The sequence below is a fragment of the Trachurus japonicus genome, chromosome 6 (assembly GCF_045865225.1).
Source record: "Trachurus japonicus isolate A0001 chromosome 6, Traja_1.0".
Classification (NCBI taxonomy): Eukaryota; Metazoa; Chordata; class Actinopteri; order Carangiformes; family Carangidae; genus Trachurus; species Trachurus japonicus.
Window position 1 is genome coordinate 5,635,810 of NC_140912.1, and position 14,447 is coordinate 5,650,256.

Here is a 14,447-nt window from a genome sequence, read left to right on the forward strand (position 1 = left end):
AATACAAGATTGCAGGAGTGAGGCTGCAGCCTTGATTAAGATACAATTCTGGTGCAAGCAGATGGCCGTGTAGACTTTGCTCACTTGTTTAAAAGTAGGCAGTCCACCCACCTCCCATATTTTTTTTACATTTAGTTTTGTTGAGGAGAAAGCTGAAAAGAGGACGACTGATGGCCAAAAAGAAAAAAGAAAGAAAGATCCATCAGCTATTATTCCAACATTGACAAGCTAGCAGCTTCTTTTATCTTCAAACGTTGGTTTGAACACAATTACAGTATTTATGTAGTAGTTATATGGAGATCCATTAAAGGGATAGTTCACCCAAAATTCAAATTGCACTCATTATCTACTCACCCTCATGTCGACTAAGGGCTGGGAAAAGTTTCAGAGTTATCCGTGGCTTCTCTGAGTTACAGGGGGTCTCGGTGTAGCAGTGCATGTCCATATAACGGTTGCAAATGGATACCAACTGTCTTTGTAACAAAAAGACACACCAAAAAACATCCAAATACCACCATGCTGCTCGTATGTAATGTCCGTCTTGTATTGAAGCCCCGAAATGCGAAATTGTCCCGAAAAAAATTAGTAGCAGAAGCTTCTCGAAGCTCCTCTTCCCGGTTCGTCAAATTTGGACGAACTGGGAAGAGGACAGACCCTGGTTCGTCCAAATTTGACGAACCGGGAAGAGGAGCTTCCGCTACAAACAAGCTTGAAAAATAGACTTATTTAATTTTTTCATTTTTGCATTTCGGGGCTTCAATACAAGACGGACATTACATAGGAGCAGCATGGAGGTATTTGGATGTTTTTTGGTGTGTCTTTTTGTTACGAAGACAGTTGGTATCCATTTGTAACCATTATATGGACATGCACTGCTACGCCGAGACCCCCTGTAACTCAGAGAAGCCACGGAGGACTCTGAAACTTCTCCCAGCCCTTAGTCGACATGAGGGTGAGTAGATAATGAGTGAAATTTCAATTTTGGGTGAGCTATCCCTTTAACTTCTGAAAGTAGGACTCTAATCTGCAGTTCTCTCTCCAACATGCTTCTACTTTGTTTTTTTCTTAAGTACAGTTGGAAGGAACCATGGCTACTTGGATGACAGCGAGTGGACAAAGGGAAATTCAGGCCTTTCGCCCTGCTGCTGAAGTGAACTAAGCCATATTGTACACATCTGACATCACTATAATATATACAGGAGTTTGCTGAAGCTGCAATACAACACACTTGTGAGTGAGAACACAGAGGAATCAAACACATTAGTTCTGCTACTGCAACACACATGGAACTCACAGAGAAGGAAGAAAACTGCTGCTTAAGAGTTAGCCTACCAGTTTCTCCACAATCGTACCCAAATGCCTCAACATGTGTAACAATGTTAATCCTGAGGTACAATGAGCAGTGTCAGCCATATCTGTGGTCTCTGTAATGCAGTCTCTACCTTTATTTTCTGAAGAATACTAATAAACATGAACAACTAAATATGATGTCTGTGAATGTTTTACAGATATGTTCATCATGAACATTTTGTAACTTTGCAAACAAATATTGAACTTAAAGCAGAAGTGAGTGATCCGGTCGTTTTCGCTAATGCTGCGTTCCAGGCCGGCTTTTGAAATCGTAAATTACAGCTTCAAGTCACAACTTACGACTTTGTAGCGTTCCAGGCAACCCACTCGTGTTTTTCCGACCTGTTTTACCGGTGAAAGTCACTATAACGGCCACTCGTAACTTCTGACCCGTGAACTCCTACCAGATCAAACTGATACAACTTCACAGGACGGAAAAACACGAGTCTACGAGTTTCCTTGAACGCACCATAACAGTCCTCGTCCCTACGTCACCACATTCACGGCGTCCCTTGGCTGCACACACAGCCCTGCATGCCGTTCTCTCTCCTCATTGGATAAAAACTGTAGGATACGATAAATGTTTTCTCCTCGACTCAGAGCAGAGCAGAGTGACTGACAGACCCGTGTTTCGGTCCAAACACTCTATGTAAGTGATTGCTGTCGGAAGATACAACTATTTAAGACTTATATTAACACAAATATATCACTTACTTCTGCTTTAACTTTCTCTTACAACAAATCAACTTTTTTAGCTACATAATCCATATTTTCAAGTCTCACCTCAAAATACACCTCTTCAAAATTGCCTTCTCCCTATAACACTATCTTCCCCAACTGTTTTATGCTCCTTTTGTAGTCATATTATATTTTCTTTTGGTTTGTATTTTTACATGATTTTTTTTGCTATTGTATTTTTATATGTATTTTTTGCTTTTCGTCTTTTATCTGTAAGGTGGCTGTTCTGAAAGGCACCAACAAATAAAATGTATTATTATTATTATTAAAAGTATATTTAATGTGCAGTGGTTGCATAATGGCAGAAAACCATCTCATTTAAAAAGGTCACCATCAGTGAGAATATTGATCTGGCATATTAGAAACACAGGGACATATTTAAAGGCACAAAACTAATCTTCAGAGCATGTGAAGCCAGAAACCTGCTCTTGGACATGTGTACAGTTTTGCTGATAATTACTGAATCTGTGCAATTTTTTGCAGAAAACACCAAAACTCTAAAAGCCTTTTCCCCGCTCACAACTCCATTTGCAGTAGTTTTGACAAAATTGACAAAATGATGACTTAACAGTCTACCTGCCTCGACGGAAGGCGCAGCAGCTGCACTGCTTCCCCCTCACGTTGTTACTTGTTGTTTATTGATCCTTGTGAGCTGTTTCACCCAGCTGCAATACTGAAACTTTCAGCCTTGTGTTTAAAAGGAGGTGATTAGGAAGAGTGAGCAGCTCACAGAGAAAGAAAACATCATTTTTACAACCACATCCAGGAAGAACAGGGACGAGGTCAGTTCTGGTAAAAGCCTTTTTTCTTCATTGATTCCTGGTATTTAATCTATACCTACCACAACAGAGGGGACACAGGTAAAGCCACGCAGAGAAATCAATGATTTTAAACTCTATAGTGGAGAAAGGGACTGAGGATCAATACCTGGGAGATGACCCTAATATTTTGTACAGTTAAAGGGATACGCCAACATTTTTTTTCGTGTCTTGCCTCACTCCCAAGTCCATGACAAGCAGATAGACACCATCCTTTCGACTGTGCGTGCAGTAACAAGGGAGATAGAGCCCGTATCGCCCGTAATTAGCTTAGCTCAAACGATGGAAGTGTATGGGTAGTGTTAGCCTGCCTCCACCTAAAGTCATCAGAGAAACTCTTCAGCAACTCAGTCTCAGAGCTGACAAAACTCTCCGGTAAGGCATCTTGAGCGGTCAAATGCCGCTAACGGGACGAGATCGGTCAAAACGGAGGGTTCAAGCACAGATGGTTTATTTTGGTTCAAGCTAGCTACATCGAGGGTAGGTTAGCTTCCTATTTCAAAGTAAAAGCACAAATTCTATCGTCATGGTTTTCTGTATGTAAAGGGCAACGGGTGTTTTATTTTGTTAAAGTAACCGGAAGTGCGTTGGTCACAACGGCTAGCTTGAGTAGCGCCAAATTCGTCCTAACAAAATTGTAAACAGCTGGTATTTAGACAAATTAACGACACACTGCTGATCTAAACGGCTACTTTCTCGCCTACTGTAAAAATGTTTGAAATGTCAATAAAGTGATATATTTAAAGAGTTTAGAGCTAAAATGAAATCAGGTTCTGACTGCTGATTTCGGCTCGGGTAGGAGGCAGGCTAACACTACCTAGCCTACACGTCCAGTGTTTGAGCTAAGCTAATTACGGGTGATACAGGGTCTATCTCCCTTGTTACTGCACGCACAGTCGAGCGAAAAAAAAATGTTGGTGTATCCCTTTAATCAAGACAAAAACATCCTCAGGGGTTCTCCTTTATAGAGAGGTCTTTGCTGACAGTAAATCCAGCCTGCAATAATATCATTTGTAATTCTTGCCAGGCACTCCTTCCAGAAGTAGTTTTGGTGAGGGTCATGAGAGGAGCTACTGTAATATTAATAACAACTTCCATGTTAGCACGGCAACGGCAACAACGTCCTCTTGGAGATCGTATCATGCCATTAGGTGGCTGGCGTTATAGATATATAGACCCTACACAAACACACCCCGGCTGATGGGGAGTTAAAGTAAATCACTCTAATCCAGCTGAAAGATGAAGGCAGGTTATTCCCACTCCGCATCGCTGTGAGGACGGGGATTTGTGTCACAAGCTGAGCTGCAGTTTACCAGCTTGAGTCCTGATGAAAGCTGCGATAGAGCTCAGCTGTCACTCACGAGGGCTGAGCCGCCGACTCTGCTGCTCACCTGCCGTCTACACTTTGAAAGAGCACACGCGCCACACGCCTCAGTCAGTCAGCTTGAGTATGAAGTGACGACCAGGTAAGAATCCGGCTCCCTTGTTCATCTTGATTCCCTCAGCTGTATCGCTGCAGTGTAAAATCTGCTATAGAGCTTATCAGCACAGGATTTTCTTTTTTCTCTCGCACATATCGGGGATGATTATCACCGATGTTGTTACCGTCCTGGTCCCTCAAGCGAAGATTTACTTCCTCTCCCTCTCATCTTCCTCCAACGCACATTCTCTCTGAGCCGCATGTCATTTACAGAGCCACTGAACGCTGCTCAGGCTGACAGCACACCTTTCACTCTTTTATACAGCCCCTCCGCATGAGCACAAACTATCCTTCCACCGAGAGAAGAAGTGAGGAGATTAAAGTCCACTCGACAGACGTTGAGAGAGAAGAGAAGCAATCTGAACACAGCCCAAACTCTTTAGAAGTTGTTTGTTCCTCTTCGCAGCAGACGGAGAGAGAGAGAAGCAGGTGATACAGAGTAAATAAGACACTCAGAGATGCAGAGTGAGCTTACCTGCCCACGGTGTAAACACAAACGGATCTGTTGCTTTCAGCCGCTGCTCCACACCCCTCCACTCACCTCTACCACTTCCATGACTCACACAGAGGGAAGAGAAGCAGCTCTCAGGGAAAGTGGAGTAAACACTCGTTGCAGGGCGCTCGTTCTCGCTGCAGAGCCGCTATTTCTCATCCCTGTTACTCCTCCTCTGTCTCTTCCCTCGCTTTGATCTCTCTCTCTCTCTCTCTCTCTCTCTCTCTACCTCTCTATCCACTGGTGCCCCCTCTCTTTCCATCTCTGCCACCCCCTCACTCTCCACCACAAGGTGCCACAAACAGTGTGTCTGCACCCACTGCCTCTTAATTTGGATTGTCTGTCTTAAAGAGGCAATGCAGCACACCATAGCTGCACAATGCAGTCCACATTTGCCAAAAAAAAAAAAAATCTGACAAATATCTAGCAAGGAGTATATTTAAAATGTTTCAAATTATTAATTAAACCCGTCATTGTTAGACAACAGCAGAAGATCGAACATGTAAAATGCTAATGCACTGTATAACATGCTCAAATCTAAATTAAAACAGAAAACAACCCTGCCCTCACTAAGAGGATCTAAGGATTGTAAATTTTGAGTGGATGTAGCCTATAATGATCACTTCAAACTGGGTCTGTGCCGAAAGAGGGCCAGGAGTCAAGTTGACAATTTGCAATTATAATTAGGTTTCAAGCTCCTTAAAATGTAGATGAGATATATTCTCCATGCTGCCATGTCCTCCTGTGATATTCACTCTAATTTGGAACAAAAAACAGATTAATGTGAGATCTGGAGATGCACAGGCTAAAGGCTCTGGCTGCTCCAGGTGTGGTTGTGTGCAGGTTATGCCGCAGCTGTAAATATAAGAATCCTAAATAATTCAGATCACACCACGTAACACCATGTTCCAACAGAGACCCTGCTTGTTACCATACGTCTGGAAGCAGCTTTGAAATGAAGAGGAAATTAAAGAGGAATAGTTGAACATCTGCCCTGCTCATAGTGAAAACTGGCTGTGTCGTAATCAAGAGGCTTTTCACTGTCCTCCTTGTTTGTTTTTATTTGTTGGTTTTGTATGATTCTCTGTCTTCACACGATTAAACCTTATTGAAAATTGGTGGTCAGATTTCCCACAGCTAGGTCTGAGATGTGTACCATCAACGTGGTTCAACAGAACAGGTTTTTAACCAGTTCTTTTATTTTTTTCTGAAAATATACCTTTCTACTGCATCTACTTAAAGGACAATTCAGGGCAAATTCAACTCGGGGCTGTATTTTCCTAACATTTAGGTCTAAAAGAAGGAATGTGAAGATTTTCAGTTTAATTGCTCCTGTTTTGCGGTAGTTGTGTCTGTCCCTGCATCGCCACAGCAGCGATGAATGGGAGCAGATGGAAGTTCCGCTGCTTAGGCTGTTTACATCCCTCAAAGCCGTCATTTTTTTCCACAGACAGCGTCAGATGGCGACTCAAACATGCACCGAGAAGTTTATTTACTTCAAGCAAGTCAAGAGTTGATATTCTTGTGTTTATGACACAAACAGGAGCTTCCGACTGCACGTGAACACACCGAGCACGTCAACTTGGGTCTCGCACGAAACTCTGCGAGACTTTGAATTCGTTTGATTTTTTTTTTTTTTGAGGGACCCGTCTTGTATTAGAGACAGGTGTCTATATGGCTTTTATTTAATTTAGAGCAAATTCTGCTCAGAAAAGATGGAACATCGTAATATGCTCAAATGGTTCTGTTGTTAGGAGTAAGGCCTTGTCCACACCAGCCCGGGTGTTTTTGAAACAGAAGTTTTGTTAAAGGTTGAATATGGAGAGTGAACAGAAAAACAACACCTATTGAGGAACTGAATATGACAACCGAATACAGCTGACAGCATGCATGCAAGAACAACAACTTAGTCACGTCCATTTTAGCTAGCAAGCTAACGTTAACTCTAGCTAACGACCTCTACGGACGGGCACTATTTACATCAGCACGCGCTCAGCTCTGTCATAAACAATGGAAATAATCGCGGTTGTCATTTGCATACACAACCACTGAAACCTGAATCGGACGAAAATTTCACCCTGGACCCCGGTTTCAGTGTTCCAAAAGCACGGTTGCTTGTGGACAGAACAGTAAAACCAGGAACACATGTTCACGGTTGCAAAAACACCCGGGCTGGTGTGGACAAGGCCGATAACAGAAGGAAAGTGTGCTCTGTATTTTGGCTATTCAAACTTCCACAGTCCTTAGTTCTCTTCTTTGTTTGATATTTCAAGAGACTTTTGGTTAGGAAACCATGGATAGCTCCTAGGCAGGATCGTTCTGCTGTGTCGCTGTGTGTGAGACTCCTCACACCTTCTCTGCAGTTTCTTCCTGATGTTGCCCTCACTCACAGAAACGCTATCGCAGCATCAGGTGCAAGAGCACAAGGCTGCTGAACAGCTTTCTACCACAAGCTGTGAGACTTTGAAACAAAAACTGAACGTTTACTGATCAGACCAAGGTAAGAACAAAATTACAATTAAGTTTGATTTGATTGGATCTGATTTGATATATTAGCCTGATGTACTTTCGATGTGTGCTTGTGTGCTTTGGAGATAAGCTAAGCTTATTCATGAATAGATGAATAAATCAATTAAAAATTGATGGGGCGATGCAAAGTCCTGCCCAAAGACATCCACGGGTGACTGGTCTCTTGGCATTGCGCTGCATGACCTTCTTCTCTCTGAAATATGAATATGGATTTTCTGCCCAAGAAATCAGCCCTGAATGTGTCAGAACAAATCTTAATTAACTTTTTAAAGGTTCAAGTTGCTCTGGTCGACAGGTGACACCACTATCGAAATACTGAAAATACTTTAGTAGTAGGGTGAAAATGAATTCCTTCCAACAAGAAATGCAAATGACAATCTCTTCCATCTGGGATGCATTAGAATTAAAATCTTATTATATTTAGCTGCAAAACAAAGTTATAATTTGCAGTTCAAGCCTTTCAGCCAGATACAGATTAGTTACAGTCATGGTTAAAAACAAAGTCTATCTCGCATATGGGCGGTGCAAAAACAGTGCTCCCAAGTCCCAACCCCTCCTCATTGGTTTTATTATGTAGTAGTGGGATGAAAATCGGTAAACTCATAGAACATGTCAGACATTTGATAATTTCCAAAAATATTCAAATCGCTGCAACACACATTGTCCAAACGGCTTCAAACTTTCTGTGGTTGAAAAGTGAAGGTAGCCATATCTGCTTGTTTTATTCCACATCCGAGCCCAATTGCTGTGTTTACAAGCTGCCCAAACTTTGGGGTTAAATGCTCCCTGTTTCGGAACAACTGCTCCAAATGAACCGGTTGTGAATACACCCTAAGCTGACTTTGACTTTATGAAAGTAATTACAAAAATCTCTCTCTCTAAAAAAAAAGAAGAAATCCCTCTCTCATTATCTTGACATTTTACAAAGAAAAAAAGGTTGGTTCTAACTGACCATGTGGCACAGTGTTTCCCATCAATGTGCTGGAGAAGACAACTTCACCTTGAGAAATGATTACTGGTATGTGAGTTGGCATGACGTCCAAATAATGAGACAAGAACCTCAGAAAAGACCGTGGAGATGCTTCAGCTACATGCAGGCAATGCTATCTTACTGGAAGACCACAGAGCTAGCATCTCCACTCACAATCTTTGAAGCAATAGTACTGGACCAACATGGACAGCGAATTCATTTGTTAGAGTCTGGCACTCTTAACATGTGGGGCTCAGTAGCTCTTCTAATCCCACAGAATTCTGATGATGGGGTACGGTCACTTTCATGAGAGGCTACAAGTCAAAAGTTTTGGGGTCCAGTGGTTTACTGTTTTGCAAAAATGTACATGAAATCAGGCAGATACATAGGTTACCATAGAAATCTTTCTATGTGAACACTAAGTAAAATAAAAAAAAGTTAAGCATGTTTTAAAGAAATTGCTCTGAATTTATGCATCAAACTCCTAAAATGTTGTCAAATAAACTGCTGTTTGAATATTTAATTACAGATCACTGGAGCTACTGATGCCTGAAGAGCAGTTAAAAGATTGTTCTGCCTCTGATACTTTGCTTATTTTCTATAAAATATTTAATCCCCCAAAGTTGCATTAAAAATTAAAAAACTAAGCATAAACTCAGTCACCATGGATATTTGGCCTACTCCATTTTGATTAAAAGGTCAGCAGCTCATTATTGGCTAATAGCAAAAAGGCAATAAACAGGAAGTGGCTGAACAAGGAGTGTCTAACAATTTCAGACCGGACAGGAATAGTTGAAGAAATCTATAACATGGAAAGGTTAACATTTTCCCTGAGATACAATACTGAAAAAGGTGACCAATACTGGAAGAAATGGAGGGACTACATAGATGAGAGGTAATCGCATATTCTGTGTGGGAAAATCTGAATTTTTTTTATTATTAATATTGTATTTTTCCCCTGGGTCATGAGCCACTGTGGACCGAGAGAGACTGGAGAACTGTGGGTGTCTGAGTCCCTAGACATGACCCATCAGCCTGATTTCTGCCAGCCCGTTGTTTAGAACAATAACCTGCCATTGTATTGTGCTATGGATGACCCTGTCTAATGTACCTGTTTTGTGTGTATATTTATATGTTTGTTCTGTTTTTTTCATTGGAAAAAATCAATAAAATGAAAGTTTAAAAAAAAAAAAAAAAAAAGGTCAGCAGCTCCCAATCCTTTTATTTTTATCACAGGTAATGGATAACAGTTCATTCACTCATATGCCCCCCTCTCTCATTAAGCTGTCAATTACTGTATTACCTAACAGGCTACATGGATCATAATTGCATGCTTGAACAATGTGAAGGGTATCCATTAATGTAAGCCTTGTCAGTATAAAAGGTGAGTAGAATGCAACATGTGGCAACAGGAAACTCTGCCATCCAATCAGCAGTTGGCGCTCCTGCTGTGCTTCTGCTCCATTCTCACAGGGGGGAGGTCTGAATATTTCATAACCTATAATTTGAAGGGTTGCAAGAGCTCCCAGTGTGACTAAATATTCAGTGAAGTGCTACTCACATTTTAACCCAGTGGAACAGGATGAAAGGCAAGCAGCGAGGACAAGGCGTGAGATGCTCTTCTTCACCAGAAGGACTTGCCAGAAATCCCTCTCTGCTGATTCCCAGGTTCAGATTTCCTGAAATGAGATAAATTATTCAATTATGGATCCAAAACATGACAAAAATGGATCAGTTTTTGAGTTGATCTTGATCACAGCCCGACATGTTTCCAAAACACAAAATCCAGAAAAAGTGCTGAGGACATAGTACTGTGGTGAGATGCTCACTGCACCTTAAAACGATAGTTCAACATTTTGGCAAATTCTTCACCATCATCACCATAATCTCTTTAGTCTTAGTCTTATCGGTTTATTATCTTTAATTGTCGGTGCAAGCTGTTTTTAGATCGGTGGGGCAGAGATACGAGCCGCTCAGCTAACGCAACGGAGGCGCACAGTACTTTCACCTTTCCCCCATTAAACTCATCAAATACACAATCCAACAACTCTAAAACACTCTTTTGAACATGTTGTGACCTGCACATTCACCACACTAAGTATGAAATAATAATGGAACGTTACAAGATGGAGTTGTTTTCGAGATAAATGCATAGCTGGAACTAGATTCCTGACAGAGAGACAAGTATTTGCTTCATATGTTATTATTTCATAGTGTGGTGAATATGCAGGTCATAACTTCTTCACAAAAGCATTTTGGAGTTGTTGGATTGTGCATTTGATGAGTTTTGAGGGAAAGGCAAAAGAACCGTTTCGTGAGCAGCTCACATCTCTGCCCGCCGCCGATCTAAAAACAGTTTGCACCGACAATTAAAGGTAATGAACCCACTCCTAAAACTATAGGGATTATAGCAATAGGCAAATTTGCCAAAATGTTGAAATATCCCTTTAAGAGCAAGAAAACTATAATCGGTTTAGTCTCACTAGTATTGGAATAGCAGCATTATGGTTAGTACCCAGGTGTGAAGGAAGAAGTACACAAATCTTTTACTTCCATAAAAGAGGGACTTAATCAACTACACACACAGTCCTTTAAAGGGGAATTGACGTTTTTTTTTACAATCTGGGCCTTATTTCTAGCATAAAATATGATCATTTACTCACCCAGATAACTTTGGTGTCATTAAGTAGTTACGACGAAATTAGATCCAGCCGAGAGCCACATATATCCGTATCCACCTTTTTCTGAACGTCAAAAACGTAAGCCTGTTTTGCCGGTTTTGCTCTTCCGGTGGAATGTTATGTTTACGTTTCCATGGTTTCGGTAGTCGCGGTAAATGCATGGATTTCTTTCTTTTTTTTCCCAATGAAAATCTGCAAAACGCATGGATCATCACACCTGCTTTTAACAGTGGATATCACACAAATTGACATCCGTGTTAAAAGCCAGCGTTAATAGATCCATGCGTTTACCGCAACTATGACAACGACTGAAAACCATGGAAACGTAAACGTACAATTCCACCAAACCGGCAAAACCGGCTTCCGGTTTTGACCATAGATGACGTTCGGAAACATGTGGATAATGTGAGTCTATCGGGCAGCGGAATGCAGCCTCTAAATAACATATTATCTGCCACGAAACTCGTTAATTTCACCAATATTTTGTTATGATAGGCTAGTGCTATTCCCCTCTGAGTCTGTGATTAGCTGTTATCAACATCTGGGGTCTGTAGGTTGACCTACTGACCTCTGACCTGGATAATGGCTTCGGCATTCGGTTCCATTTTTAGCGCAACTAGCCAGAGCTAGTAAATCCAGGTTGATGTTGCATTCACGTGACGTCAGACAGACAGCAGACGCTGCATGTAACAGGATAAATAAGCGTCTATGTAAACAAGTGGTCCGCCAGCACGAGGCAAAACAATACAGGCGTGACAATATGTTGTCATGGTGATGTCGTATTGTTTACCTGACCCACGTTTTACCGTCTTTCTCTCGTGGAGTAAAATGACATCCGGTTGGTTTGCCGACGGCCGTCTGCCTGACTGCACCTGAATGCAACACCAGTGCCTCCGTCCTTCCTCACACTACACAGTGGTGACAGTTTTAACAGGCGCTACCTGGAAAACTTTCTCCCCGAGCCCACAGCTCCGCTGAGTTTCCGTGGTTACCTACGGTCACGCTGCCACTGAACGTAAAAAATGACGATGCAACATGGCCGCCTCGGTTCGGTGCGTCGCCCACTTACGTATTTGTAACGACTTGTAACAACTCATTCTAAGGTACGAGAAAGCTTTCATTTGTATGCGGGTGTGATTCGACTTCAGTGAACAGGGTTTCCCCCAGAAAACTTGTTAAGCCCGGTGGTAGGGTGGCACCGGCGGCCCATCGGCGGGCCACCGGTGCCCAAGCGTGTTTTTTTGTGACAGGGGCCTGACCCTGACCGATGGCAGGGCCCTGTAGGGAACAGATTAATTAATGAAGCAGTAGCATTTAGCAGGTGTGATTCCATAAGGCCTTAAGATCAATGTTAAAAGTTGACTAGAAATTTGAAAATATTATCATAAACATCTGTTATTATAAGACTTTATGTAACATATTTAAACACCAGCTATAGCAGAGTCTTACAGAAAGGCACTCTTGAAATGCTGTTCAATCAACCACAAAAAAAGTAGGCCTAATAATTATAATTATAAAAAGATATTTAAATAAATAACATCAACTGTTTGCATTAAAAACTAAAAAACAACTGCCTGGTGTCTCCATTGTTAAAGTCTAGCCTTATTTCCATGGCTGTATTATAGATCCATCATCCATGTTTTGTTTTGTTTTATTTATTTTGCTCCGAGATTTTTTACATCTGGAGTCACGTGCACATGACGTACCACGCTCTTTTTCCGGTCAGTCGTCATGGAAACGTGACACTCACGGATCAACTAGAACAAACGTGTGTGATCGCGAACTTTACGAGCTGAAAAATGAAACAATGGATCATTTTCACATCAGGTGAAAGCCCCGCGGCTCTCAGGAGTCCGGAGCTCTGACGCTGCAGGGGACGACGTGCTAACAGCTAACAGCTAACAGCTAACAGCTACCAGCAGCAGCAGCAGCTGACTGAGCCTCTGGAGCTGCGGCTCGGCTCACGTTAACGTGGACTCGGTGCGTTCCTCTCGGTCTGCTGGTGAAGCAGCGGTCTGATGCTGTCTATTGTCTGATGAGCCTGATGTCCGTGACGTGTCCCGTTATGCGCGACGAAGTTGTAACGCTGTCAGGTGATGAAAAAGACACCTGATCACGTGTTTATTGAGTATAAAAACTGATTAAAAAAATTAATAAACGATGCTTAGCCTGGCGGGGGGTCAAGTAAGGCCTGGCGGGCCGCCAGGCTTATAATACACTGGGGGAAACCCTGGTGAAATACGTATTTATGAAAGCAATATTTGATTTTTGCTAATAAAAAGCCAAATAAGTTACATACTGGGGCTTTAAATAAAACTTTACCCTATTTTTGTAATTTTGTTAAAAAAAAGATAATCTCTCTTTCCCTGTAACACTCTGATATTTCTCTAAATACAAGTCTACGGGTAGTTAATGATTATATAATTTAAATTTTTTTAAAAAGAAAGAATTTTCTTCAAGGTGGGAACAAAGTTTTAGTGAGAAATAACAGGCTGGGTAGATCAGTTAGGATTGTGAAATTAGTTGACGAGGATTTGACGATGATGAGCATCATCACTGGACCAGACAGAAAAATCTGGAATGGCACTTTCATTGTTTGGCACAGACTGAATCTTTGTAGCCCGCTTCAAACGGAGGTGGCAGAAATCATATGACTGTCGAGTGATGTTTGGCACAAACAACTGCAGAGTGCTACAGCAGAAAACCAGGTGATGCAGATAATGTTGTGCTGAATAGAGGGTGATAATTATTTTTTTGATGATTTGAGTGGGTGTCTGTGCTTAGAAAACAGACAGACACAGAGGTAATGTCACCATATGTTCAATGAGTTCTATTCTGATAATGAACCTCACAGTCTTTTCACCAACACACACCAACTCATCTGCCTGCAACTTGTCTCTGGAACAAAACATTTGGCTCAGCCTCTCGTCAGCTCATCAGTGTGAAGAGACCATTCAAAATAATTGATATAGGATGTAATGATGGGGTTTTTTTTCCTGAACTTCAGCACACAGCTAAGTGGAGCCTGCAGAGAAGGGCAGTGTTGTAGATGAGAAGTTTGCATTTGCATATGAATAACAGCAAATACTAAATGCCTCCCACTTGTATTTGTTCGAGGTAAAGCAGGACACGTGTTCCCTTTTAAATGAAGCTACACTGAACAGTGCGGCATTCACTTGGCCTTGTGTAACAACACTTTGTCTAAAACAATTACAAATAAATAATACCATCAAAGATATTGTTGTCTGAACTGTTCTACTTGCTACCACTGACTAATTTAAATTTTGTGTCTTTTATTTGTAATACCATTAAGATGGGGAAAAGAGAGGAAACATGCCATGCTGCAACCAGAAAACTATATGAAAGCCCCACTTTGTAGTTTTTTTAC

At 41.6% G+C, this 14,447-nt stretch overlaps 1 protein-coding gene across 2 annotated transcripts in view; it reads right to left on the reverse strand.

The window, feature by feature from the left end:
- Positions 1-10,074, reverse strand: part of LOC146985455 (alpha-1,3-mannosyl-glycoprotein 4-beta-N-acetylglucosaminyltransferase C-like) — a 42,943-nt gene extending 32,869 nt beyond the window's left edge. The window contains exon 1 of one of the 2 annotated variants that reach the window (XM_085778449.1): positions 9,940-10,074. The gene's annotated coding sequence lies outside the window, so the exon portion shown is untranslated. The remainder of the gene's footprint in view (positions 1-9,939) is intronic. The other variant, XM_085778447.1, reaches the window with a different exon arrangement.
- Positions 10,075-14,447: the final 4,373 nt, after the last annotated feature.